The sequence below is a fragment of the Lampris incognitus genome, chromosome 4 (assembly GCF_029633865.1).
Source record: "Lampris incognitus isolate fLamInc1 chromosome 4, fLamInc1.hap2, whole genome shotgun sequence".
Taxonomy (NCBI): Eukaryota; Metazoa; Chordata; class Actinopteri; order Lampriformes; family Lampridae; genus Lampris; species Lampris incognitus.
In genome coordinates, this window is record NC_079214.1 from 4,263,920 (window position 1) to 4,282,863 (window position 18,944).

Here is an 18,944-nt window from a genome sequence, read left to right on the forward strand (position 1 = left end):
CATTTCAAGCAAACATATCCTTTCCAGGCAAGAGGAAGGCCAAAGAGGAGGTTTGTGGAGGTGGTGAGGGAGGACATGCAGGTGGCTGGTGTGACAGAGGAAGATGCAGAGGACAGGAGGAGATGGAAACGGATGATCCGCTGTGGCGCCCCCTAACGGGAGCAGCCGAAGAAGAATCATATCCTTTGTTTGCCATCGTGGTAAAGAATCGTATGTCTGGCTTTGTTCTGCCCCTGAATCTTTCTGACTGGATCTTAACTCTGAGAAACTTAGCAATTGGTGAGATTTGTAGAAACGTCGAAAACGATATAACGGTGACATGTAAGGTAACGTAGGACATTTGAATAGTTGCTGATTTTCTTTTCTGCGGGTGAGAAGTGGAATTCCCTGAACTGGTGCACTGAACGGTAGGCTGAGAAGCCCTCTCTGTCGGCATCATGCGGTGGAAAACTCCACCGCATGATGCCGTACAGGCCCATACCGGCTGCCATAGGGGGAAGAGGTAGACATTAAATCATTGTATACATTTTACACATTTAATGAGTGTTAAACCCCAAGAAACAGGAAAGGATCTTTCTCTGGCTTTCAAATGATGGATGGAGTGGAAGGGTGGAACAGGGGTTTTCCTACTCATGGAAGGTGATGTGTAATTGGTGCATTTGCACAGTTCTCATTAAGGCAAGTGTGCTTGCTCGGTATTACTTGATTTTCAACGACTTACAGCAACAGCGGGATTGCAGTTTTTATTTACTGCCTGGTAACAAACACACCGTCTCCCTACCTCTGACTTGGTCCACATCTTGATCCACCCATCCATTATCCAAGCCACTTATCCCAACTGGGGTTGTGGGATGCTGGAGCCTATCCCAGCAGTCATTGGGTGGCAGGCGGGGAGGCACCCTGGACAGGCCGCCAGGCCATCACAGGGCCCCCCCCCCCACACACACACACACACACACACACACACTCAACCCTAGGGACAATGTAGTACGGCCGAGTCACCTGACCTACATGTCTTTGGACTGTGGGAGGAAACAAGAGCCCCCGGGGGAAACCCACCCAGACACGGGGAGAACATGCAAACTCCACACAGAGGACGACCCGGGACGACCCCCAAGGTTGGACTACCCCGGGGCTCGAACCCAGGACCTTCTTGCTGTGTGGTGACCGTGCTAGCCACCATGCCGCCCCCTACATGGCCAATAAACATGAATCATGTTTATTGATGATGAAACAATTACGCAACAACCTAAATTTAAATCATGATGGTGATTATCAAATAAACAATAAAATGCTAAACAATACCTTATTAAAGGTTATTATTCATAAACACAGACTCAAGAGCAAGGAGAGTGGTGGAGAATGCGTTTGGCATCATGTAAAACCACTGGCACATCCTCCTGATTAGCCTTCCTTCACCTGCCACCAGAGTGTGGACAAAATAGTCCTGACGTGCTGTGCCCTGCACAACCTTCTGCATGAGGAGTTTGGGGAAACGTCTCGACTCATCGATCTGATAATTGGTTTAGACATCTTCGCACAATCCGGAGTCCAGTTTAGGCCTCTAAAACCACTGTCGTGGACCTGCTTCTTCACTCTCCTGACTTCACACCCTACCAATGTTGAGCAAGAGTGCAAATCCACTATTATAATGATAGTCATCCTGCTCCTGACCACGCTGCTACCACCTGCCCACCAGTCGTCTGTGTCGGTGGGGACTCCCATCTTATCTCTCATCAGCCGCTTCTCCGGGGTCGGCTCACGATGGCAGCAACCCAAGTAGGGCACTAGTTTGGTTTCCTGTTTTACTGGGCAGTTTCTGTCATATACTGTTATAAATATACTGAGAAATGTAGCATAGGCTTCGGCAACGTCATTTCCCTCATACTTTTTTCCAGTTTTGTTTTAATAATTCGTTTATTAAGGCAGGGCCTACACACACACACACACACACACACACACACACAGCACCTTACACACACGTTTTATTGTTACTGCTTTTTGTTTTATTTTGCTTTTGTTGCTGCACTGTTGAGGAGCCAAACCACGAGAATTTTACTCTCTTGTACTTAGAGACGTAACAATAAAGGATTTTGAATCTTGACTCTATATTATTAATATGTATTAATATATCATTATTATCATAATATATAAATATCCGTTTTGGAAACCACAGGATTGCATCTCTGCTCTTCGCAGATGATGTGGTTTTGGTGGCTTCATCAGAACGTGACCTCCAGAACACACTGGGGCGGTTTGCAGCTGAGTGTGAAGTGGCCGGGATGAGAGTCAGCACCTCCAAGTCTGAGGCCATGGTTCTCTACCGGAAAATGGTGGATTGCTCCCTCTGGGTTGGGGATGAGTTGTTGCCTCAAGTGAAGGAGTTCATGTATCTCGGGGCCTTGTTCAGGAGTGAGGGTAGGATGGAGCGGGAGATTGACAGGAGGATTGGTGCAGCATCAGCAGTAATGTGGACGTTGTACCGGACCGTTGTGGTGAAGAGGGAGCTGAGCCGGAAGGTAAAGCTCTCAATTTACCAGTCAGTCTTCATTCCAACCCTCACCTATGGTCATGAGCTTTGGGTGGTGACCGAAAGGGTGAGATCGCAGATACAAGCGGCTGAAATGAGTTTCCTCCGTAGGGTGTCTGGGCTCAGCTTTAGAGGTAGGGTGAGGAGCTTGGACATCCGGAGGGAGCTCGGAGTAGAGCCGCTGCTCCTTCATGTGGAAAGGAGCCAGTTGAGGTGGTTCGGGCATCTGATCAGGATGCCACCTGGGCGCCTTCCTTTGGAGGTTTACCAGGCACGTCCAACAGGGAGGAGACCCCGGGGTAGACCCAGAACTCGCTGTAGGGACTATATGTCCAGTCTGGCCCGAGAATACTGTGGGATCCCCAGGAGGAGCTGGGGGGTGTTGCTGGGGAGAGGGAGGTCTGGAGTGCCCTACTTAGCTTGCTGCCATCGCGACCCCACCCCGGAGAAGATGCTGAAGATGAATGAATGAATAAATCGATCAATAATAATATAATGAATATATTATATACTATATTCTGTGTTTATATATTCAATGTGTGATGGACAGGCGGCCTTTCCAGGGTGTCTCCCCGCCTGCCGCCCAAGACTGCTAGGATAGGCTCCAGCTTCCCCGCGACCCGAATTCGGATAAGCGGCTTGGATAATGGATGGATTTTTAAATGCAGCCATGGCTTCCTGGGTTCTCCCTCTCCTGTATTTAATCATAAAAAGAACCTTATCATGTAGTGATATAACGCCATGTATATCCACTGGAACTACACTAGGTGTTCTGTACTACCCGGGCTGTTATTATGGTTACACCACTACCATGTATGGTTATTACGTCTGCCTACTGAGCCACGATTAAACCTGAGTTCTATAACCCGGTGTGGTCATTGATCCTCGACCAATACTACCCCAAGTATTACTTCATGGTGGCAGCGGTAAAGTACTCTCTATGAAGAATGAAGATAGACTGATAAAATTGTCCGTGGATCATTTCTGTCATCATTCAAGCAAGAGTGCGCCGGAGCTGAGCTAGCCGCAAAGCTAACTAGCTAGCTAGCAACAGAAGACGTCATGGCATCGCATCTACCGACGATGAATTGGTCCGACCCGGACCTGGGTGAGGCAATTTCACTGTATAAACAGAAAATGACTCTGTATTTAGAAGATGAAGAAATAAATGGCGCAGCTAAACAAGCTAGGAAAATATGTCGTGGAATCGGAGATGAAGGATTAAAAAGACTGAACGCCAGTGGTCTCACCGATGATGAAAAGAAAAAGCCCGCCAAACTATGGGACTTCTTTGAAAAACAGCTAAAGTTGAAGGTAAATTTCAGAATCCATAGACTGCAACTGATGCAACACAGACAGAAACCACATGAGAATATTGATGATTTTGTGACCAGAGCCAGAACACTAGCACAGAAATGTCAGTTTTCAGACGAAGAGCTTAACGAGCGTATGATTGAGCTTATTATTGCGAGCACTCCCCATGATGCCCTGAGGAATGATCTATACAGCAAACCAAAAGGATATTCCTTAGCAGAGGTTCTGGCCGAGGGACGAAAATATGAAGCCCTGACAGCAGGCAATGAACAGTTAGACAAACTCAGCCTGTCACACAATGAGAGAATCCACGCTGTGGACAGGGACCGCATATGTCGTAACTGTGGGAGAAGCCACAAACCACGTCGATGTCCTGCATATGATGATGAATGCAATGCGTGTGGTGCAAAAGGTCACTGGGAGTGGTGCTGCAGGAAGGCCAAACGAGAGCGCCAGGAACACTCCAGCCAGAGCAGGAGCGGGGGAAGTAAGTCCCACACACCACAAGACAAAACAGCACAAGCACAAAACCTATATAGACAAAAAGCAACAGAGCAGGACTCGCATACATGCTGTAGAGAGTAGCAGTGAAACAGACAGTGAGAACGAAAGTACTTACCAGAAACAGTTCCACTCCATAACTATCAGTGAAAAGTGCATGCATAGCATAGACAGCAAGCCGGCCAGAGAGGAGGCGTACACAGTCCTGAAGGTGACACCACCTGACCTACCTGGTCGTGGATACACACTACGTCTGAAGATAGACACAGGTGCGTCAGGCAACACACTCCCATTGCGTCCCTTCAAGCAGATGTACGGTGAAAATGCATGCACCCAGAAACGACTGAAAAAAACCAACAGGAGGCTATCTGCATACAGTGGTCACGCCATCCCCTGCCTAGGCACCATTGACATTCCATGCCAGTACAAAGAATCCAAATGGATCAATGCAAAGTTCTATGTTGTAGACGTACCAGGGCCAGCCATAGTTGGGCTGCCAACATGTGAACTGTTAAACCTAGTGACTGTCAATGTAGATGCAGTGACCGAGAAAGGACATGCAAACCAGAAAAAAGTTAACACAAGACAGACAAAACCCAAAATGACCATATCTAACAGTGCAGACCTAAAGAGAGCAGACCCAGACCAGTTTGACAAAATTGGCAACTTCAGCGGAAAGGCCAAGCTCTTCCTGAAAAAGGATGCTGAACCATTCATAGACCCACCACGTAAGTGCAGCATTCACATCGAAGACAAACTGAAAGATGAACTGAATAACCATACATGGTAGTGGTGTAACCATAATAACAGTCCGGGTAGTACGTAACACCTAGTGTAGTTCCAGTGGATATACATGGCATTATATCACTACATATCAGGAAGAAAAAAAAAGAGAGGGAGAACCCTGAAGAGCAACAGAGGAGGGATCCCTCCTCCAGGACAGACAGGTGTCAAATACACGAAGTACACAAGCGCAACAGAATTGTAATGTAGAATATATACAGTCAGTACACAGACTGGATAATAAAAGATGGGGGCGTCCGGGGAGCATAGCGGTTTATTCCGCTGCCTACCAACACGGGATCTCCGGTTCGAATCCCCAAGTTGCCTCCAGCTTGGTCGGGCGGCCCTACAGACACAATTGGCCGTGTCTGCGGCTGGGAAGCCGGATGTGGGTATGTGTCCTGGTCGCTGCACTAGCGCCTCCTCTGGTTGGTCGGTCAGTCGGGGCGCCTGTTCGGGGGGGGGGGTAGTGAGATCCTCCCATGTGCTACGTCTCCCTGGTGAAACTCCTCACTGTCAGGTGAAAAGAAGCGGCTGGTGACTCCACCTGTATGGGAGGAGGCATGTGGTAGTCTGCAGCCCTCCCCGGATCAGCAGAGGAGGTGGAGCAGAGACCGGGACGGCCCAGAAGAGTGGGGTAATTGGCCAAAAAAGTACAATTGGAGAGGGAAAGGGGGGGGGGCAACTGTAAGCAGACAGTGCAAAGCATGGTGCAAACAATAGTTTTGTTTAGCATGAGATGTGTGTGTTTCACTGTTTGAATTAAAACGTGTGTTGTCAGGCGTACTGGACCCACTGCCAGGACTTCCCTAACCACTGGTCGGTGGACTCGCCTACTTGACAGCGTTCGCTTAGTTCGTGTGGTTGCAACTTGGGCCGAGCAAACAGCATCCTAGCAGCAGCAGCAGCGGGGGGGGGGGGGGCAGCAGAGCTCCGGCTCGCGTGGTGAGCAGGACATCCGCCATCCCTCCAGCTGTCTGAGGCGCGACTCTGGCTGCAGCCGTGGCGAGCGCGGCGGCGGTGGTGGCGCTGCTGGTGGAAATGCGAGTCTGGCTGCAGCTGCTACAGCCGCGGCGCCGCTGCAGCCAGACTCGCATGATGCATGTGGTGCTCAGACTTTGGCCTTACAGTGCAAATGTGACTTGGCCAACTGAATAGTTTTGTTTGGGGTTTTTTTGGTGGGGGGGGTTGTTGTAGTTGTAAAGTGACCCGATGATATTACATCTGTATGTATCTGTAGTTTTCTAACACAATAATGATGATTTTATTAGGAATGTCTCTTTCATAGACAACGCAGTACATAGTGACGGGCAACATGTCTGAAAATAAACGTATCAACAGTAGCATAGCAGCTGTGGTGATACAGCAGGGGAAAAGGATTTAACTTCGACTACTGCTGCTACTACAATATTACCATGACCACTACTACTACTACTACTACTACTTTCAGCTGCTCCCGTTAGGGGGCGCCACAGCGGATCATCCGTTTCCATCTCTTCCTGTCTTCTGCATCTTCCTCTGTCACACCAGCCACCTGCATGTCCTCCCTCACCACATCCATAAACCTCCTCTTTGGCCTTCCTCTTCTCCTCTTCCCTGGCAGCTCCATATTCAGCATCCTTCTCCCAGTATACCCAGCATCTCTCCTCCACACATGTCCAAACCATCTCCATCTTGTCTCTCTTGCTTTGTCTCCAAACCGTCCAACCTGAGCTGTCCCTCTAATATACTCCTTCCTAATCCTGTCCTTCTTCATCACTCCCAATGAAAATCTTATCATCTTCATCTCTGCCACCTCCAGCTCCACCTCCTGTCTTTTCATTAGTGCCACTGTCTCCAAACCATATAACATAGCTGGTCTCACTACCATCTTGTAAACCTTCCCTTTAACTCTTGCTGGTACCCTTCTGTCACACATCACTCCTGACACTCTTCTCCACCTACTCCACCCTGCCTGCACTCTCTTCTTCACCTCTTTTCTGCACTTACTTTGGACAGTTGACCCCAAGTATTTAAACTCATCCACTTTCACCACCTCCACTCCTTGCATCCTCATCATTCCACTGTCCTCCCTCTCATTCATGCGTATGTATTCTGTCTTGCTGCTACTTACTTTCATTCCTCTCATGTGCACCATGCTTGATATATTTTCTTATTTCTATTTCTTATTTTGTCTTTTATTTCTATTTGTTTCTGTTTTTCTTGTTATCTTGTTAGTTTTTAGTTTTTTCTTACTAGAGCTTGAGTGTGTAACAGAACCCAATTTCCCCTCGGGATGAATAAAGTATTCTGATTCTGATTCTCTCCAGTGCATACCTCCACCCCTCCAGGCTCTCCTCAACCTCCGCCCTACTCTCGCTACAGATCACAATGTCATCCGCAAACATCATCGTCCACGGAGACTCCTGCCTGATCTCGTCCGTCAACCTGTCCATCACCACTGCAAACAAGAAAGGGCTGAGAGCCGATCCTTGATGTAATCCCACCTCCACCTTGAACCCATCTGCCATTCCTACCGTACACCTCACCACTGTCACACTGCCCTCATACATATCCTGCACCACTCCTACAACCACGACTACAACCACTACTACAAACAATAATAAAAGGAATAGCATAAATTTCAATCATTATTTATTAACATATCAATTAATATACATCAATGTACATCAACATACATTATACCTACATATATGATGTACTTTTTAAGTTGCTAATAGTCCCTCTTCATCCTGCAGTCAATATCTTACTCATTTCTATGTGGAATGACAAATGCAGGGTTTACCCTACAGCATAGAAACCAACTTAGATAAGGAGAGGGGGCAAGCCCTTGTGTAGGGGAGATTCATTTGTCAAGGTCAAGGGATGAATTTCCAGTGGCTAAGAATCAGAATGAAATGGGATTCAGGTCTCGCCAGACGGAGGCTGTACTCTCTCCGTGAGCCCAGACTGCAGTAGGATGGACACATTGTGAGACTATGTGTGGGCGAGAGTAGATTATCAATCTGTTTTACATTTGAAAGTAATTAGAATTCTTCATTTCTTTTAGACACCCTGCAGAAAGACGCGGGAGGTGGTGGGCTGACAGGTTAATTGAGGAATAATACCCTTTAGAATGATGGATTTCGGTGACTTGAGATGTCAGAGCCTATTACAAGGAATTCAAATTTGCAATTACAATGGTAGGTTGGGTGCAAAATTCTCCCAACTCGCCCCTGCCCACCTTCCATGTTATCATTAACGTTCTGCATTAAATGTCCAGGCCTCTCCATTCCTTTCCCACCCACCCACACCCCCCTCATCATGCACAGCACCCACCATCCAAACAAACTGTGTCAAAATGAGGATTAAATAACGATGTCACGCATACAGTAACTAACAGCTTTTACAAAAGAAGAGACCCTGGACAAGTAGAACATTTCACGAGGTAATTGAGGACGGGGGAGCCACACATCTCGTCTGTTTCTCAGCAATATATAATGAAATCCCCTGCGAGCGCGAGTGCTGACATCCAACCTCATGTTTGTGATGATGTGATTAAGATCTGAGCAGCGGCAATTCACGAAATTTAATCTTTAACTTAAGTGGAATCAAGCCTTCTGTTTTTTCGGGGTGAGTGGGCTTGGGAGGTTGATGGCCTTACTGGTAACGTGATGGGGTAACTTGACGCTCCTCAGCAGGTGAACGAGCTCGGTCACAGTTCACCTGTTCACATGGCTCATATTCTGATATTCAGGGAATGCCAGCTTGTGGGACAAGTGGTTGATGTCAACAGTTGTGACAATAAATTTTTACAATAAAACTTTCAACACCTTCCACGCTGAGAGAGGGGATGTGTTGCTCAAGTGGTGCTTTGTCACTTTGCCAGACATTAAATCATGCTACAGGCACTGTGTTTGGTATTACACCCCCCTCAACGGTTTGGAAGACATTATGTGCAACTAACAGTACAGCAGATATACAAAGTCTACATACCTCTGTTAAAATGGCAGGGTTTTCTTATGTAAAATATATAAACCGAGATAAATCATGTCAACTCCGTGGACCCACCACACGCGGAGATGAGATTTGGGGTAGGGTGCAATGCAGGCCGGGTGGCAGGCAAAGGTGGGGACCGGGGTGTGCCGACTTCCGGCATCACAGATTGGTCCCCGGGATGTGGAATGTCACCTCTCTGGCAGGGAAGAAGCCTGAGCTGGTGCGGGAGGTGGAGCGGTACCAACTAGATATAGTTTGGCTCACCTCCACACATAGCATGGGTGCTGGTACTAAACACCTGGAGAGGAGCTGGACTCATTACTTTTCCGGAGTTGGCCAAGGTGACAGGCGCCGGGAGGGTGTGGGGATACTCACAAGTCCGCAGTTGAGCGCCGCTATGTTGGAGTTCTCTCCGGGGAATGAGAGGGTTGCCTCTATACAACTGCAAGTCGCTGGGGGAAAGGCTCTGGCTGTTGTGTGTGCTTATGCACCGAATAGCAGTTCGGCGTATCCGGCCTTCTTGGAGTCTCTGGGTGGTGTCCTGGATAGGGCTCCGCTTCGGGACTCCATAGTTCTGCTGGGGGACTTCAACGCTCACGTGGGCAACGATGGAGAAACCTGGAGGTGCATGATTGGGAGGAACGGCCTCCCCAATCTGAACCCAATCGGTGCCTTGTTATTGGACTTCTGTGCGAGTCATGGATTGGCCATAACAAACACCATGTTCAAACATAAGGTAGTTCATAAGTGTACTTGGTACCACATAAGTGTACTTGGTACCACAACACCTTAGGCTGAAGATTGATGACAGACTTTGTGGTCGTATCATCAGATCTGCGGCCGTATGTTTTGGACACTCGGGTGAAGAGAGGAGCAGAGCTGTCAGCTGATCACCACCTGGTGGTGAGTTGGATCAGATGACGGGGAAGGCTGCCGGACAGACCTGGCAAACCCAAACATGTAGTGAGGATGAACTAGGAACGTCTGGCAGAGGCCCCTGTCTGTGAGGTCTTCAACTCCCACCTCCGGAAGAAGTATCCCGAGGGAGGCTGGGGACATGGAGTCTGAGTGGGCCATGTTCAAAGCTTCTATTGTAGATGTGGCAGCCAAAAGCTGACGTCAAAAGGTCATTGGTGCCTGTTGAAGCAGCAACCCAAAAACCCGCTGGTGGACACTGGTGGTGAGGGAAGCCGTCAGGCTGAAGAAGGAGGCCTTTCTGACTTGGTTGGCCCAGGGGTCTCCTGAAGCAGTGGACAGGTACCAGGAGGCCAGAAGGGCTGCCACTTCGGCAGTCGCAAAAGCAAAAACTCGGATGTGGGAGGAGTTTGGCGAGACTATGGAGGAGGACTTTCGGTTGGCCTCAAGGAAGTTCTGCCAAACCATCTGGCGACTCAGGAAGAGGAAGCAGGGCTTGACTCAGGCTGTGTTCAGCCAGGGAGGGGAACTGTTGGCCCGGACTGGGGATGTTGTCGAGTGGTGGAAACTTTGAGGAGCTCCTGAACCCAACTAACACGTCCTCAGTGGAGGAGGTAGAGTCTGAAGACTCAGGGGAAGCCCCACCCATATCTCTGGCAGAGGTCTCTGAGGTAGTTAAAAAGTTCCTCAGTGGCAAGGTGCCAGGTGTGGATGAGATTAGCCCTGAGATGCTGAAGGCTCTCGACATTGTTGGGCCGTCTTGGTTGACATGCTTCTTCAGTGTCGCATGGAGGTCGGGGACAGTACCTGTGGAGTGGCAGACTGAGGTGGTGGTTCCCATATTCAAAAAAGGGGACCGGAGGGTGTGCTCCAATTATCAGGGCATCACATTGCTCAGCCTCCCTGAGAAAGTCTACTCTAGAGTGGTCGAAAGGAGGCTCCGACCGACTGTCAAACCTCAGATCTAAGAGGAACAATGCGGATTCCGTCCTGGCTGTGGAACAACGGACCAACTCTTTACCCTTGTGGAAGTGCGGAAGGGGGCATGGGAGTTTGACCAGCCAGTCCACATGTGTTTTGTGGACTTGGAGAAGGCTTATGACTGTATACCCTGGGGCACTCTGTGGGGGGTACTGTGGGAGTATGGGGTACCGGGGCAGTTGCTACAAGCCATCAACTCCTTGTATAACCAAAGTGAGAGCTGTGTCCGCATTCTTGGCACAAAGTCAAACATTTTCAGTGGGTGACAGACTCTGCCAAGGTTGTCCATTGTCTCTGATTCTGTTTGTGATATTCATGGACAGGATCTCAAGGCGCAGCCAAGGTGAGGAGTGTGTCTGTTTTGGGAACCTCAGAATTGCATCTCTGCTCTTCGCAGATGATGTGGTTTTGATGGCTTCATCAAAAGGCAACCTCCAGTGCACACTGGGGTGGTTTGCAGCTGAGTGTGAAATGGCCGGGATGAGAGTCAGCACCTCCAAGTCTGAGGCCATGGTTCTCTACCGGAAATGGTGGATTGCTCTCTCCGGGTTGAGGATGAGTTGTTGCTGCAAGTGAAGGAGTTCCAAGTATCTCAGGGTCTTGTTCATGAGTGAGAGTAGGATGGAGCGGGAGATTGACAGATGGATTGGTGAAGCATCAGCAGTAATGCGGACGTTGTACCGGACCGTTGTGGTGAAGGGGGAGCTGAGCCGGAAGGCAAAGCTCTCAATTTACCAGTCAATCTTCATTCCAATCCTCACCTATGGTCATGAGCTTTGGGTAGTGACCGAAAGGGTGAGATTGTGGATACAAGCGGCTGAAATGAGTGTCCTCCGTAGGGTGTCTGGGCTCAGCCTTAGAGATAGGGTGAGGAGCTCGGACATCCGGAGGGAGCTCGGAGTAGAGCTGCTGCTCCTTTGCATCGAAAGGAGCCAGTTGAGATGGTTCGGGCATCTGATTAGGATGCCTCCTGGGCGCCTTCCTTTGGAGGTTTACCATCACGGCCAACTGGGAGGAGACCCCGGGGTAGACCCAGAACTCGCTGGAGGGATTACATGTCCAATCTTGCCTGGGAACGCCTTGGGATCCCCCAGGAGGAGCTGGAGGGCATTGCTGGGGAGAGGGACGTCTGGAGTGTCCTACTTAGCTTGCTGCCACTGCGACCCGACCCCGGAAAAGCAGCTGGAGATGAGATGAGATGAGATGAGATGAGATGAGATGAGATGAGATAAATCATGTCAGAACTTTTTCCACTTTCAAAGTGAAATTACAACCAATGAAAAATAAAGCGAAAAACAAACTGAAACATTTGAGGGGAAAAAAAGAAAAATACAAAATTTACAATAATCTAGTTGCATAAGTGTGCACATCCTTTTATAATTGGGGATGTGGCTGTGTTCAGAATTGAAAAGGAAACTGCAGAGCGTCCAGGTAGCATAGCGGTCTATTCCGTTGCCTACCAACACGGGGATCGCCAATTCGAATCCTAGTGAGACCTCCAGCTTGGTCGGGCATCCCTCCAGACACAATTGGCTGCGTGGGAAGCCGGATGTGGGGTATTTGTCCTGGTCGCTGCACTAGCGCCTCCTCTGGTCAGTCGGGGCGCCTGTTCGGGGGAGAGGGAGAATAGCGTGATCATAGACTTGACTCAAACACAAACATGGACTTTGACTCAAAATAATTCACCGAATTTCCCCTCGGGGATGAATAAAGTATTCTAATTCTGACCCTCCCACGTGCTACATCCCCCTGGTGAAACTTCTCACTGTCAGGTGAAAAGAAGCGGCTGGCAACTCCACATGTATCGGAGGAGGCATGTGGTAGTCTGCAGCCCTCCTCAGCTCGGCAAGAGTGGGTGGAGCAGTGACCGGGACGACTCAGAAGAGTGGGGTAATTGGCCAGAAACAATTGAGGAGAAAAGGGAATCCGCAAAAGCCATGGTCCACGCAGAGCTTACAAAGCATGAACAGGATCTCATTGTTGAAAGGTATGGATCAGGAGAGGGGTACAAACGAGTTTCTAAGGCATTAGAAATACCATGGAACACAGTGAAGACAATCATCAAGTGGGGAAAATATGGCACAACAGTGACATAACCAAGAACAGGACGTCCCTCCAAAAGATGATAAGACGAGATGGTCAGGGAAGCTTCCAAGAGGCCTACAGCAACATTAAAGGAGCTGCAGGAATTTCTGTCAAGTACTGGTTGCTCCCTGCCTGTGACAACAGTCTCTCGTATTCTTCACATGTCTGGGCTATGGGTAGGGTGGCAAGACGGGAGCCTTTTCACGTGAAAAAAATCATCCAAGCCTGGATAAATTTTACAAAAATATACATCCAGTCTCCCAAAACCATGTGGAAGAGGTGTTATGGTCTGATGAGACCAAGGTTGAACTTTATGGTCATAATTCCAAAACGTATGATTGGTACTAAAACAAAACAGCACATCACCAGAAGAACACCCCACCCACAATGAAGCATGTTGGTGGCAGGATCCTGCTTTGGGGCTGCTTTTCATCAGCTGGAAATGAGGCTTTAGTCAAGGTGGGGGGAATCATGAATAGCTCCAAATAACAGTCAGTTTTGGTGCAAAATCTTGAGGCATCTGCTAGACAGATGAAGATGAAGAGGAATTTCACCTTTCAGCATGACAATGACCCAAAGCATACATCCAAATCAACACAGGAATCTACTACTACTACCACTACTTTCGGCTGCTCCCGTTAGGGGGCGCCACAGCAGATCATCCGTTTCCATCTCTTCCTGTCTTCTGCGTCTTCCTCTGTCACACAGCCACCTGCATGTCCTCCCTCACCACACCCATAAACCTCCTCTTTGGCCTTCCTCTTTTCCTCTTTCCTGGCAGCTCCATATTCAGCATCCTTCTCCCAAAATACCCAGCATCTCTCCTCCACACATGTCCAAACCATCTCCATCTTGCCTCTCTTGCTTTGTCTCCAAACCGTCCAACCTGAGCAGTCCCTCTAATATACTTGTTCCTAATCCTGTCCTTCTTCATCACTCCCAATGAAAATCTTAGCATCTTCATCTCTGCCACCTCCAGCTCCACCTCCTGTCTTTTCGTCAGTGCCACTGTCTCCAAGCCATACAACATAGCTGGTCTCACAACCATCTTGTAAACCTTCCCTTTAACTCTTGCTGGTACCCTTCTGTCACACATCACTCCTGACACTCTTCTCCACCCACTCCACCCTGCCTGCACTCTCTTCTTCACCTCTCTTCTGCACTCCCCGTTACTTTGGACAGTTGACCCCAAGTATTTAAACTCATACGCCTTCATCACCTCTGCTCCTTGCATCCTCACCTTTCCACTGTTCTCCCTCTCATTCACACATAAGAATACCGTCTAGCTCCTACTGACTTTCATTCCTCTTCTCTCCAGTGCATACCTCCACTTCTCCAGGCTCTCCTCAACCTCCACCCTACTCTCGCTACAGATCACAATGTCATCCGCAAACATCATCATCCATGGAGACTCCTGCCTGATCTTGTCCGACAACCTGTCCATCACCATTGCAAACAAGAAAGGGCTCAGAGCCGATCCTTGATGTAATCCCACCTCCACCTTGAACCCATCTGTCATTCCAACCACACACCTCACCATTGTCACACTTTCCTCATACATATCCTGCACCACTCCTACATACTTCTCTGCAACTCCCGACTTCCTCATACAATACAACACCTCCTCTCTCAGCGCCCTGTTGTATGCTTTCTCTAAATCTACAAAGACACAATGTACCTCCTTCTGACCTTCTCTATACTTCTCCATCAACATTCTCAAAGCAAACGTCACATCTGTGGTGCTCTTTCGTGGCATGAAACCATACTGCTGCTCGCTGATCATCACCTCTCCTCTTAACCTAGCTTCTATTACTCTTTCCCATATCTTCATGCTGTGGCTGATCAACTTTATACCTCTGTAGTTGCTACAGTTCTGCACATCGCCCTTGTTCTTGAAAATCGGTACCAGTATGCTTCTTCTCCATTCCTCAGGCATCCTCTCACTTTCCAGGATTGTGATAAACAATCTAGTTAAAAACCCCACTGCCATCTCTCCTAAACACCTCCATGCCTCCACAGGTATGTCATCAGGACCAACTGCCTTTCCACTCTTCATCCTTTTCATAGCTGCCCTCACTTCCTCCTTGCTAATCCACCACACTTCCTGATTCACTATCCCCACATCCTCCAACCATCTCTCTCTCTCATTTTCTTCATTCATCAGCCCCTCAAAGTACTCCTTCCTCCTTCTTGGCACACTCTCCTCACTTGTCACCACATTTCCATCTCTATCCTTGATCACCCTAACCTGCTACACATCCTTCCCAGCTTGGTCCCTCTGTCTAGCCAGTCAGTAGAAGTCCTTCTCTCCTTCCTTCGTGTCTAACCTCTCATACAACTCACCATACACATTTTCCTTAACCTTTGCCACCTCTCTCTTCGCTTTATGCTGCATCTCCTTGTACTCCTGTCTACTTTCTTCATCTTTCTGACTATCCCACTTCTTTGCCAACCTCTTCCTCTGTATACTTTGCTGTACTTCCTCATTTCACCACCAACTCTCCTCGTCTTCCTTCCTCTGTCCTGATGACACACCAAGTACCTTCCTAGCTGTCTCCCTCACTATTTCTGCAGTGGTTGTCCAGCCATCTGGCAACTCTTCACTACCACCCAGTGCCTGTCTTACCTCCTGCCTGAACTCCACACAACAGTCTTCCTTCTTCAACTTCCACCATTTGATCTTCGGCTCCGCCTTCACTCTCTTCCTCTTCTTGGTCTCCAAAGTCATCTTACAGACCACCATCCGATGCTGCCAAGCTACGTTCTCCCCTGTCACCACCTTGCAGTCTCCAATCCCTTTTAGATGGCGCCTTCTACATAAGATATAGTCCACCTGTGTGCACTTTCCTCCACTCTTGTACGTCACTTTGTGTTCCTCCCTCTTCTTGAAATATGTATTCACCACAGCCATTTCCATCCTTTTCGCAAAATCGACCACCATCTGTCCTTCCACATTTCTCTTCTTGACTCCATACCTTCCCATCACCTCTGTTCCCTTCACCAACATGTCCACTAGAGTCTGCTCCAATCACCACCCTCTCCTCCTTGGGTACCCTCTCCACCACGTCGTCCAACTCACTCCAGAATTCTTCTTTCTCGTCCATCTCACACCCAGCTTGCGCTGATAACATTCAGCAACACACCTTCAATTTCCAGCTTCATACTCATCACTCTGTCTGACACTCTCTTCACCTCCAGCACGCTCTTGACATACTCTTCCTTCAGAATTAGCCCCAACCCCATTACTCCTCCCATTCGCACCATGGTAGAAGAGTTTACCCCACCTCCGATACTCCTGGCCTTATTCCCCTTCCACCTGGTCTCTTGTACACACAGTATGCCTACCGTTCTTCTTTCCATCATGTCAGCCAGCTCTCTCCCTTTACCAGTCACAGTGCCAACATTCAAACTTCAGACTCTCACCTCCACACGCCTCCCCTTCCTCCTCTCTAGCTGCCTCTGGACATGCCTTCCCCCTCTCCTTCTCCTTCGCCCAACAGTAGCATCGTTTCCACCGACACCCTGCTGGTTAACAGTACCGGTGGCGGTCGTTGGCAACCCGGGCCTCGACCGATCCGGTATGGAAATCTTATTTATGATCCGCATATTTGATTTGGCAAAGATTTTACACCGGATGCCCTTCCTGACGCAACCTTCCCTATTTGTCCGGGCTTGGGACCAGCACTAAAAATGCACTGGCTTGTGCCTCCTCAGTGGCTGGGTTCAAACACAGGAATGGCCTCGCCAAAAGAAGATCAATATTTTGGAATGGCCCAGCCAGAGCCCAGACCTGAATCTAATAGAAAATCTGTGGGGTGACCTAAAGAGGGCTGTGCACAGGAGATGCCCTCATGATCTGCTGGATCTACATTTTTGCCCAAGTGGAGAAATATTGCCAAGTCGAGATGTGCCAAGCTGATAGACTTGCCCAAAAAGACTGAGTGCTGTAAGAAAAAACATCAAAAGGTGCTTCAACAAAATATTAGTTTAGGGGTTTGCACACTTTTTCTTCTACATATCAAAAACCTGCCATTTTAACAGGGGTGTCTTGACTTTTTATATCCACTGTATATTTGTTTCAGATAATCCTATATAGTATCTGGCTGACTAAGGAGAAAAGAAGTTAAAGGCTGACTCTAGAATCAGAAAATGTCCCCAAAAAATTATTTATACTACAGTCAGAATCACAATTATGTTTATTGGCCGTGTCGGTTTGCACAAACATAGACTTTGACTCAAATTTCGTGGCTTTCTCAGTGTACTTAACATAGAATAACAACACTACAACACAACAATCTTCACACATATATACACAAGGATTGACTATATACAGGCAAAATAAGAGGTGATAAGGTGCAATGAGAGGTGATAAAGTGCAGTGGTGCAGCGAATATATCAGAGATGCTGAAATAGATGTTAGAAGGTTACTTACATACATGCCTGAGGTAGATGGATATGACAGAGTGTACCAATACACGTACAATGTACAGTACACTATATACAACATGTACAGTACAGTATATACAACATGGTTGGATTTATTGACAGTGTTAAGCGTTCATTTGAATGACAGCCCATGGAAAGAAACTTTCTAGCTGGTTGTTTTGGGGTACAGTGCTCTGTAGTGCTTACCAGAGGGGACGAGTTTGAACAGGTTGTGACCAGGGTGTGGTGGGTCTGCAGTGATGTTGCCTGCCTGTTTCTTGAGTCTGGAAGTGTTTAAGTCCTGAATGGAGGGCAGGTTGGCACCAATGAGATTCTCTGCAGACCTAACTGTCTGTTGTAGTCTGTCCCTGTCCTGTTTGGTGGCTGATCCAAACCAGACAGTGATGGATGTGTAGAGGACAGACTGGATTATTGCAGTGTAGAACTGAATCAACAATTCCTAAGGCAGGCTGAATTTCTTGAGCTGGTGGAGAAAGTACATCCTCTGCTGGGCCTTTTTGATGATTGTGTCTATGTTGGATGACCACCTTAGGTCCTAGGAGACCTGATCTTCTGTCTCTGGAAGAGCTGGCGCACATTCTCAACACAGATCCCAAGTGTGGGTGGGGCTTTGGTGTGGAGGAGAGAGTGGCTGGCAGGGAGTGCTGTTGGTTGTGTGTTGTGGCTGGAGAGGGTGAGGGGTGTGAAAGTTTGCTTTTCAAACCTGCAGTAAAACCCATTTAGGTCATCAGCCAGTTGATGGTTCCCTGCAGTGTGGGGGGGGGGTCTCCTGTAGTTGGTAATGTCTTTCAAACCACCCCAGACTGATGATGGGTCGTTGGCAGAAAACCTGTTTTTCAACTTTTCAGAGTAGCACCTTTTTACCCACTCTGATCTCCTTTGGGAGTGTATTTCTGGCTTTGTCTGTGAATGTTCTCATTCATCCAGGTCGTGGTTATCCAAAGGAGTTGAATCAAGTGCAACTGGACTTGGTGTATATTCGTGAAGACGTTTCGCCTCTCATCCAAGAGGCTTCCTCAGTTCGTGCCTTTCTGACTAGACCAAGCTAGTCTGACTGGCTGCTAATGAGACTCAGAATTTATCCTCTAGGAGTCGTTGTCAGAGCTATAGACAAAGAGCCATGGACATCTATAGCTCTGACGACGACTCCAAAGAGGATACATATCTGAGTTTCATCACCAGCCAGTCAGACTAGCTTGGTCTAGTCAGAAAGGCACGAACTGAGGAAGCCTCTTGGATGAGAGGCGAAACGTCTTCATGGATATACACCAAGTCCAGTTGCACTTGATTCAACTCCTTTGGATATTTCTGGCTTTGTTGTGCCGGATCCTATCTCCACTCCTGTAGGCTTCTTCTTTTGCCTGACGAAGCTGCCTGAGTTTGGCTGTGAACCAGGGCTTATTGTTGTTAA